We start from the raw sequence: 10697 nt of genomic DNA, 5'->3' as shown, positions 1-10697 counted from the left end.
TATTTGTGGATCATAATCTATTTATTTGGAATTAAGCAACAATTCTATCTCCATAGATAAACATTATTGATTTTATGTGAGATATGCAAGTTAGGTAATATAAGTGTATTTTCTAACATGACCATTATTGCCTGTATTACTGCAATTATTTCAGCAACAAAGGTGATTTGAAACATGAATCTTGCATTGTTTGCTCTTGAATGAACTGATTGTTAAAAGTACTAAATTGAAAGAAGATCATAGTGTTTATTAATTTCATACTGTGATTAATTCAAATGTTCTCAATACATATCACAATGATCTTGTGTTTTTAAACAATGATTATGTGAAATGAAAATATGCACAACTACAATGAAATCATGAGATCAGGTTTTGAAAGAATGGCTAGTCGTGTTACAAGTGTGATCCGTTTAAAGTTTTGAAAATCTACACCTTACTTGTGAAAATAGTACCAAACCAATTAAAAAAACTGTAACTGCACAGACTGAGCTTGAGTCCATATTAGTGTTTGCAAATAAATTTGCCAGCCAACAGCATGTTGATTTAGACCATATTCGGGGGGGGATTGAAGGATGTTATCTCACTTCAGTCTTGTGGCAGTTCATTAACTAAACCAAAGCGAAATGAAATGGTGATACTCAAACTTCAGTGATACTGGTGATATATGATGCCTCTCGCGTGGAGATGATGAGGACTGTCTGAGCAGCTGTCAACATAGCTAATTGTAATTAAATGAATGAAATATATTGTACATAATTAAATAAACTTGTCCCTGAATAGTGAAGCAAAAGAGTTTACTCTGTGTGGACTGCTTGTTTCGTCTAAAAGACTAAATTGATTATATTGTTAGATTGACCATACTGTAGCATTTTTACAGTCTTTTACCGTTAAATTCACGGTCATTTTTTACAGTGTATCACTGCTATTTTTTAAATTATATTTATTAATCTATCTAGGCCTGTATTGGAGCAGGGTTGCTATGCAGTGTGGAAAAGTATGGAAATTGATTTTAGTAATTTTTAGATCTGAAAAAAATCCAGATTTTCTAAATATAAATGTATCATACAAGCAAAGTGTCAAAGTGCTGAAAAATGTGTATATATATATATATATGTATAAATAAATTCAGTGTACAATTTTTATGCCAGATCTCAAACCAGAGTCATGAAAAATCTGGAAATATCAGGGAATTTTTAAAATGGTTAAAGCTGAAGTTTTACTCTTAAAAATAAAGGTGCTTCACAATGCCATAGAATAAACTTTTTTGTCTAAATGGTTCCATAAAGAACCTTTAACAACTGAAGAACCTTTCTGTTTCACAAAAGGTTCTTTGTGGCGAAAAAAGGTTCTTCAGATTATAAAAAGGTAAGAAAGATACGGTTCTTTAAAGAACCTTTGACTTAATTGTTCTTTGAGGAACCAAAAATGGTTCTTCTATGGCATCGCTGAATAGAAACTTTTAAGCACTTTTATTTTTAAGAGTGATAGTCTCTAAATATCCCTGTTGAAAAAAAAACAGTGTATGCTGGTTAGGTATGTTTTGAAGCATGGCAGCTGGTTTGAGCTGGTTTAAGCTGGTCCTGAGCTGGTTATAGGAGCTGGTCCTGAATACTTTCCGTACCCTGTATATATATATATATATATATATATATATATAATCTCTATAAAATTATTTGTTTACAAATTTTTAAGAATGATTGGAAAAGGGATGGAAATTCATTGGTCAGAGGTTTTTGGGAACCCCGTCTGAACAAATAATCACTTAAACTCATGTTGTCTATTGTAAATTTCACGTTTTGATGTTTGATGTCACTTCTAAAATTTTGGATTTGAGCTCATATTTCTATTATTTCACTGCACGATTCCACAGTTGTTACTTTGATGGTGCTGACAGAAGTTCTTTCAGGAAAATGTCCCTCACTCAGCTGACTCCACAGCTGTGATTCTGGGTCTCCAGCCTGCATGGAGTGATGTTCCTTTGGGTCCTATTGGGACCGCGGCACTCTTTTTCTCCTCCTTTCTTTCTCTCGCATGTGTTCTGACTGTACGCCCAGACTCCTGAGGGCCTCACACGCACATACACAAGCCAGCTCTGCGCTCATGGAAATCTGCAATCGATTTAGCCAGCAGGGGAGGGGGGCGTCACACTAGAGACCCCCCATTTTAAGAGAGCTGTGTATATAGGCATGCATACGTGCACGTGGAGTTCAAGTACGCTCATGTGGGCTTGTGACGATTGACTTGGCTGCTTCTTTACACACATACACATTTGTTCAGCATTTCCTCTCTGTGGATGACATACTGTACACTTTGTTGAACTGACAGAGGAAACGCAGCTCATCTTTGTCCCATAGTCTAAGCTACTGGCCAATCATTCATGAAATTGTGATTGATGTGCCGGCACAGCTGGAGCTAAAATTGAACTCAGTCTTCTTCCTATCAGTCTTCGGCAACAATCATTGTGACAGAAGTTTCAGAGAGCAATTACCTAAACTGGGTCACAGTCCCAAGTGCAATAAGAAGAAGATTATAAGAGCCTAGATTTTTTGAGTATCCCGTTTTCCTTTTATGCATGCAATGGAAGAATAGTGTCCACTTGTTTATGCTGTGAGTATTGAAAAACAAGGAAGATAAATCAAGTTGAAGGAACGGTCATGATGTCATGTTTGGCCGTGTCACAAATTAAGAGGGTAACCTCATCTGTCCCTTTGGGAAGAAACAAAAACTGAAAAACATCCTTGTAATTCCTCTCAAAGCCTCTTTCTTAAACAAAAGCTGTTTACAGAACTTAAAATCTCAGACTGTCATAATTAGTTTCTCATGCCCTTTAGATTTAAAATTGCTCACATATCTTAACACTAAAACTTACAACACTTTGGAGCTCATGGTGTTTTGATTAAGGACAGTTGATGAAGAACTAACAAATAAACCTTTTGTAAATTGCACAGTAAATTTAGCATGAATTTGAGGTGAGGGTTTATATGTGAAATAATAATATTTACATTTATCCATTTAGCAGACACTTTTATCCAAAGCGACTTACAATATACATTGAATACAAAAGGTGACCTAAAAATGGCGACATCTTAATTAACTGGTTTAAGTCAAAAATATTATTTTACATCACTGAACCAAAATATATCAATTCATTTATACCAGCAAACCTAATTGTTATGGGTTAAATCAGGTAGAAATAGCACAAATAAGTATACTAAAATACATTTATTTCATGCTAACCATACTACAAATTAGTTTACATATCTATGTACTTATTAAAAAGACCCTGCAATTGTACTTTTAGAATACTAAACTGGTATACTTAAAGTTTGCTAAATTAAACTAATTTTGTACTAAAAGCACTGTAATTGCGCAGAAGTAGTGCTGAGGTCCAACTAAATATATACTGAAGTACTGTATATTTGATTATGCTAAAGTGGAACTATTGCAAGTAGACTTTAGGTACACTTTAAATATCTTGCATTTAAAGACTGATATTATTCAAAGATCACACAATCCTTATCAATAGTGACATTAAAACACATTTTAGGCTTAATATTAAGAAATGTGTATTGTGCACAAGTAGTACTCCAAATAAAGTTTACTTAAAATGTTGATATCAGTAAGTCTTGAGCGATATGTCAGTTAATATGTTAATAGATTTGAACTATACTTAGTATGAAATAAATGTATTTTAAATATATTACTTTTTTACTAGGGTCTTTAAGGTAACAATCCTGCCCTACAAAGGCAAAAGACCTTAACTCGGTAGTGTGAAACTGAGAAAAATGACTTTAAAGTTTTTTATTTGTCCAGCCAAATTAATTATAGGTAGGACACTGGAAATTTAACAATTAGATGTTTTAGTAATGAAAATTATCTACATTAAAAAATTGTGAGCTCAAACTTGATTTTTACCCCTATTTTGAAGTTAATGTACTCTGCCTTTGCATTGTCTGCAAAACGTGAGAAGTCACACCAAGGCAAAAGGCAGTAACTTCCACATTATCAATATTTGGTTGCTGATCACCATTTACAAAATCGTTATAGTAACACCTGTATAAAATCTAGTGATCATGGGCTATCTCATAGGCCTGTAGGCTATTGCATAGGCAATAGTAATGTGACTGTATTAATGTTTTTTTTTTTTACCGTAACAAGCAGACTAAAAGTTAAACATGTGAGTGGATACCGTGGATACCAATTTATTTGCTATGCTCAGTAACAATAATGCTAGACATAGCATAATTGCTTTTATATTGACTTGTATTAAATAGCCTAACCTAAAAGAACGACTTGTGGATTGATGTGAACGCCAGCAAGCAGGAATAATTCTCAGAATGTTTGTGGATTAAACATCTCCGATGACGTTCATCGCCATGGATTGATTTTATCAGGTTACAAGAAACGGTAGGATATGGATTTAATTGCGAACTGTTAGTAGACGACTGATTTTATGATTGATCATGTTAGCTACGGCATTCGAGTCCACACGCGTCCAGCTAGAAGTGACAGATAATCTACATTACAAAAAGAAAAGAAAAATCTGTAAAGGTTATTCACGATTACATATTGCTGCCAAGGTATCTAGTCTTTACAGTTTGGTTGATCGCGATCTATCTAATTCGTTTGTCTACACCGTAATTAAAATGCGGCAGACTTTAATGGACAGTAAAACAAAGGCAGAACACCGTATAACTTCAAGCCGGCACCGTAACTTCATATTGACGCGCGGCTAAACAAAGTCAGAACGCCGTAACTCAATTTGAGCGTTCCAAACAAAGTAAAAGAGCAGTAACTGGTGTTATACGGTGTTCTGCCTTGGTTTCTCCGGGGCTTTTCGAAGTTACGGTTGAGACGACCCATTATTTTCTCGGAAAAACAACGAAATTGACTCAAGATACTTATACACATGATAAAGGATGTCTTGAATGTCCCAAAAATATCAATAACTCATTTTCGACAAAAATCAAAGTTACGGTATTTTGCCTTTGCACGGCAGAATTGCAAGTCACCACATTTTACAGTGTAGATAAAAATAAACAATATGTCACAGACCCAACAATATTCCTATTTCATAGTGAATGTCAGAATTATTAGAAAGTGTGACTGGGAAAAATATATAATTAAAGATAATGAATAAAATTTTTTTTTTAAATAATAAAAATCAATATGTACTGTGTAAACCTACTGTTTGGTTTTAGAACTGAAAATTCTTCTAAAGACCATCTATTGAAAATAATGTCAACTAATGATGAGTTCATAGTAAAGTGGTTCTCGAACAATGATTCTGCAGTATGAACAGGTTAAATGAGTCGCTCATATACTTGAGTGCGTCTGTCTTGATATCAGTGGGTGGACATCTCAGACCACACTGGAAGCAGAGAGGAAGAGGAGGAGTAGAGGAAGAAGTGAGTAGGAGGAAGAGGTAAGCTAGGAAACATTTCCGGTTAGATAAGGATGTGAAGAGTCATGCTGCGATGTTAATCAACATTCCATTGGAATTATTGTCAAATTCCTGTTTGGAAAAACATTAATATCAGGAATAAATACTTCAGATGTCATAGTTTTGAGTCATGAAGGTGGATGTTAGATTCACTTTACACTTAAATATACAGACAATAATAACAGTTATCAACCGTTTCAAATGATAAAATTTACATTAAAATTTTTAAAAATTTAAAACAAAAAGACTGAATTAAATGCAAAGTTAGTTTTTTTCTGCTTTGGTTTTTGCCTCTACATGTTCTGGGCCATATAAATTATGGCCCTTGTAATTATGGTGGTGCTCGGTCATGTCTTTTTAAAGCGCTCAAACCTCAGAAGTGCCCATCTCTTTAACTTCTCTGCCTCTGAGGGTTTGGTTTAGCATGGCGACACTCACCAAAGTTCGTGAACGTGAGTATGTGTGCTTTTATGTGAATATAATTTGATTATGTGTGGTTGTGTGCACCTATACTTGAAAAAATATGGCCGAGCATATTTAAAACAAAAAAAAAACCCTGTGTTTGTATAGAAATGTGTTTTTGTTTGTTTGGCCACCACGTGTCTCAGGCCCAGTGAAGCCACAGTCATGTAGTCTGTGGTTATATGGTCGACAATGTCTTGCAGGAACCAGCTGTCAAACTGTGAGGTCCCCCACAAGGCCTCAGGAGCTCTCGGCTCCATGCCTTTAAATGGCAGAAAACTTAACACCACTTAAAACACTCCTGCTGAAATATCACAACAGACAAAGCCAAAAATAAAGACTCATCTGTCCATTTTTGGTTGCACTGACTACGCCGCTTTAAAATGCCTTGTATCACAAAACACACCCTTGATGAGAAAGTTTTTCTGTTTATAGGGGGACTGTTGTCTTTTCTGACTCTTAAAAACGTACATCAGCATGACCACAACACAACTGTTGTGATGACAGCGGCCTTATCATAGTGTCTGTGCGACTGTAGTTTCCTCCAGGCGTGAGGTCATGCGGATATAGTGGGTATGACATAAGCCAGCTGGGCACAAAACCACCTTGGGATTAGAATCAGTTACCGCTCACAACACAAACACACAAGGTCAAGTTTGCCTCCGAGATACATGAAGCGGACGCAGGGGGTGTGGTTGCTGATGGATATCTGGAATCAGGCTCTTTGATGTGTGGAGCGGTCAGGTCGGTCTCTGCAGCCCGTGCGAGTGTGGAAGAGTGCTGTCTGACCCCAGAGAGATGGCGGGTGTTAAGAGAGAGCGATAAAGGAGGAAGTGCCCCCACGTATCCTGTTTTTCTCTTTTTAGAGGAGCTACAGACCGAGCATGACATAAGCTTCTGTTCCATAGCCAAACCCAATGAGGCCAGACACTGTCAGCCTCACAGAATCCTACAGCTAGATCTGAAACTTTTAACTATTAATTGAACAGATGTTGATTTTTCAATCATGTTCCTCTATGTCTTTGTAAACCGGTTTGGATTTCTTCTGTGAAGCACAAAAGGAGGAAATTTGTGCTTTTCTCTGCAAATACTATGGGACTAGAGTTTTCTAAAAGAACACAAACGCACCGTAAAAGCATCATAAGATTGTACAATTAACAAAGAATCAATGCTGTGAATAACTTGAATGTGGGTCTGTTCCTCTCTCAAAGCTATTATATGGTTTCAGAACAGGGATTTTAAAACGTTTTTATGCCAAGGAGCAGGGTTGCTTCTAGCCTTTCATCAGTATTATCTCACAAACAACCATCAAAAAAAGTGTGATCTGTTGGCGCAGATAGCATCGTGGCCTCACAGACCTTTCCTGATCCCCCACTCTCTCTCCCACTTCACTTCCTGTCACTATCACTTGATTGTTTTCACGTGATGTCACACCCTTATAGGAACGCCCACCTGGAGGGCAAAACGAGGCTTTGCTCCACTGACCGGCAGTTATTTTTACACGGTTTGCATTAAGTAGTAATGTAGTAAAACGCTGATATTAAAAGGCGAAATTAAGTATACACCTTACTGATGATGCATACTTCATACAGGCAAGCAGATGAACCCAGAATATAAACGTAACACGCAAAGTTTCACATTAAATGGTTTCCCATAGAAAACCATTATAAAAAAAAACACGGAACCATTTAGCGCATTACGTTCACATTCTGGGCTCATCTGCTTGCCTATATAAAGTAAGCATAATCAATCACGTGTGTACTGAATTTGTTCTTTTACAGGAACTATTCGAGCCGTTCATGCCAGACTAGGGAGAGAAGTGTTGTAATAATGTAAAATATGTGAAAAATTATGTGTTTTTCGAACAACCTAGTATGAGAGCCTGTTCTAGTACACCCCCAAAACAAAATCAAGACTTTGTAAAAGAGCATAATAGGACCCCTTTAATATCTGTTTTACATACATTAAGGCACTTTAAGTGTATTTCACAATGTTTTGTCACGCTGTTTAGTGATTGAAATATTGCGGCGGGTGCATATAATATGGATTGCAAATGGCCAGAGCTTGTATTTTGTTCACATATCTTTGTTTTATTCTTTTGAGAGGTGATCTAAATATTTGCGGCTTGGAAACAGATGGAAAACTGACAGGCTTGTGCTGCACTTCTATGGTTGTTTTGCCCATAGGTCTTCGAGCCGGTCTCATGACTGAAGGTATGAATACTGTCCTATCGAAATAAAGACATAAAACGCCAAAAATGAATCTTAAAAAAAGTTGTGACCTAATTTTGACACTTTTTTGGTACTGTTTTGGATGTAAATGTATAAATAAAAGACATTTGCAGTTTTTTTTATCCTACATTGGATTGTAAGTACATATCCTCCTCAACAAGTGCTCTTTTGTTTTACGTCTTATAAAATATCCTGATATTATTCTGATGTGAAAAACCTCTGAAATGATTCAGTGCATGACTGAACTGTCAAAAAGAATCAAACTAAACCGCAAACAGTTTTAGACCCGTTTGACCGACCAAAATAGTGATTCATTTGCGAGTCTAGCTTTGCTTGTTCTGATTCTAAACAGATGATCGAAAACACATTATTTAATTGTTGAAATATTATCAGCAAAAATGATTCACAAGTCAGTATACAAAAGTCTCTATTGACATATAAAGATTTATCAGTAATGTTTTACTGGGGCACAGTGGTACGGTATTTCACAGAATGAAATAAAAAGGGTCTAGTGAAGCCCCTGCCAAGAACCCCCAAATATTATGATCCCCTTGTATATTAAGACTCCCTTTCAAAAATATTAAGGCAGCTATATGTTTCATGTGTAGAGACTTTTTTATACTGTATGTAATAGTAAGTGTCATATAAAGACAAAATGTTATTCCGTAATTAAAATATTACCTATTTGTCATTGTACTAAAGGAATTATTCGATAATAAAACTGATTATATGCATTTCACACACACACACACACACACTTTATATAGACAAAATACATTTGTACAAAAATATTTGCAATTGCATGTTATATTCCTTAAATAAAATGTAATAAAAACACTAGAAATAGAAAATACATAAAAGACCTTAAAATGTAATACACAATACAAAAGCACTTGATGGTTATTTTAGGAGGCATGTTTAGTCATTCAGATTTTCTTTACAGTGGTGTTTATATGGTTTCCATCACAATTTCTTGGGCAACAGCATGTGAAAGCTGGTATAGGGGTGTTTTAGCTTAAGGGCTGGCAGACAGCAGCCAACATGTCACTTCATCTGCTAAGAGTGTTTGGGTTTGAGACCTCTGTTACTCATACTGTGAAGAACAGTATTACAAATCCATCTGTGCTGTGAACGGCCATTCCCCTCGAAGCTCTGTGTTTTGTCTTTCGGTTAAAAGTACAAACAGAAACGTGTTGCTGTTTGCAGAAAGAAACAAAGCTTTGGGGAGAAATTAGTGTTGGTGAAAATTGAACAGTGTCTAATAAGGCCTCAAAGGTCAGAGGTCAACATTCCAGCTTTTACTATTCATCAAAAGTGGAGATGCTTCTGTTGTTCTCTCAACATAGGGGAATATGGGGGAAAAGAACAGTGGGGATTTACTGCTAAATTATAACATCATTAATGTAAAATACACTTTTCTCAAAATATTTATTTTTGATTTTTGAACCTATCTAAATGAATTGTCTTTGCAAAGTCGCATTCCAACTGAAATGTATCCACTGACACTTGAGATGCATCAGAACAGACTCTAGCTGCCAGTTTATGTGATTTTCCATTGTAATTATGGCTTGTATGGCCCGTAAGTGGATATTCTGGCGGTTTAGACCCGGTCCCTATATGACGCCTTCCCACAATCCCACCAAACTCTGCTGTTCTTGTGTGGCTCTAATGTTTTTTATGAGGTAGGTAATGTACGTAAACAAAAGTGCACCAAGCTGCATAAAACCAGCCAGCTCAAATCGAGAAGCATTTGGCGTGAGAATTATTTTTCTTGCAGAGACATAAACATATGATTTTACAGTGTGAATCTGAAACACAAAATACTCATAGTGAGTCAGTGGGTTTGCCAAACCCAAGCATTTACCATAGAAATACACATCGCCACAGCCTTTGAGATTAGTGTAGCATTAAACATGGAAAAAGGGGTGGAGTTAAATATTGCACTGACTCACTAACCCCTGGTTTATTGATGAGGTGTTCACTACCCCCCACCCCCACACTTGAAGACTCACACTATGTGGCGCTACACTGAACCCAGACCACAGCCAGCTAAACACTCTGTGGTGCGGAGGCTGACAGTGTGTTTTGAAATTCAGCCCCAGATGTTTTATATTATGGGGCTTTTATGCCAGTTTACCGTAACTTAGATTTACTGGTTTAACTGGAGTTAGTGTGTCTGAGCCAGAACTGGGGTTTTGGTCAGATGACAGTCAGCTCTGTATTATTCCTTTACCTCATCTCTTTGCTCTTTCTGGCAAGGTAAACAACAGTGTGGCATCCGTACTGCCAGAACAGGAGCGGGTCAGCAGCAGATCGTTGTTATAATAGACTATAGTAACCCTTCGCTCACTCTCAGTCTGTTGAGATGTTTTTTGAGGTTGTTTTCGCTGAGGTTGAATGTGATTGAAACTGAGTTTGACTTTGGTTTGAGTGGTTACTGCAGCCATGAACTCGTCTCCTTTCGGATTTGAAGATTAATGCATACTAGCTCAAACAACAATCGTTGTAATCCTACAATAATGTAAAGACAGGTGATCGTATAAGAGATAATGCATGGCTAG

At 36.5% G+C, this 10697-nt stretch overlaps 1 protein-coding gene and 1 long non-coding RNA gene across 2 annotated transcripts in view; one reads left to right on the top strand and one right to left on the bottom strand.

Moving 5' to 3' along the window:
- Positions 1-3283, bottom strand: part of LOC107741737 (uncharacterized) — a 10468-nt gene extending 7185 nt beyond the window's left edge. The window contains exons 1-2 of the long non-coding RNA XR_001640229.1: positions 3213-3283; positions 1814-1815 (exon numbers count right to left, since the gene is read on the bottom strand). This is a non-coding gene — a long non-coding RNA (uncharacterized LOC107741737). The remainder of the gene's footprint in view (positions 1-1813; positions 1816-3212) is intronic.
- pear1 (platelet endothelial aggregation receptor 1) overlaps positions 1-10697 on the top strand; it is a 40517-nt gene that overhangs the window by 7077 nt on the left and 22743 nt on the right. The window lies entirely within an intron of this gene.

Source organism: Sinocyclocheilus rhinocerous, unplaced genomic scaffold, assembly GCF_001515625.1.
Source record: "Sinocyclocheilus rhinocerous isolate Xijiao unplaced genomic scaffold, SAMN03320098_v1.1 scaffold616, whole genome shotgun sequence".
NCBI classification, from domain to species: Eukaryota; Metazoa; Chordata; class Actinopteri; order Cypriniformes; family Cyprinidae; genus Sinocyclocheilus; species Sinocyclocheilus rhinocerous.
This window is presented reverse-complemented; position numbering and strand designations above follow the sequence as displayed.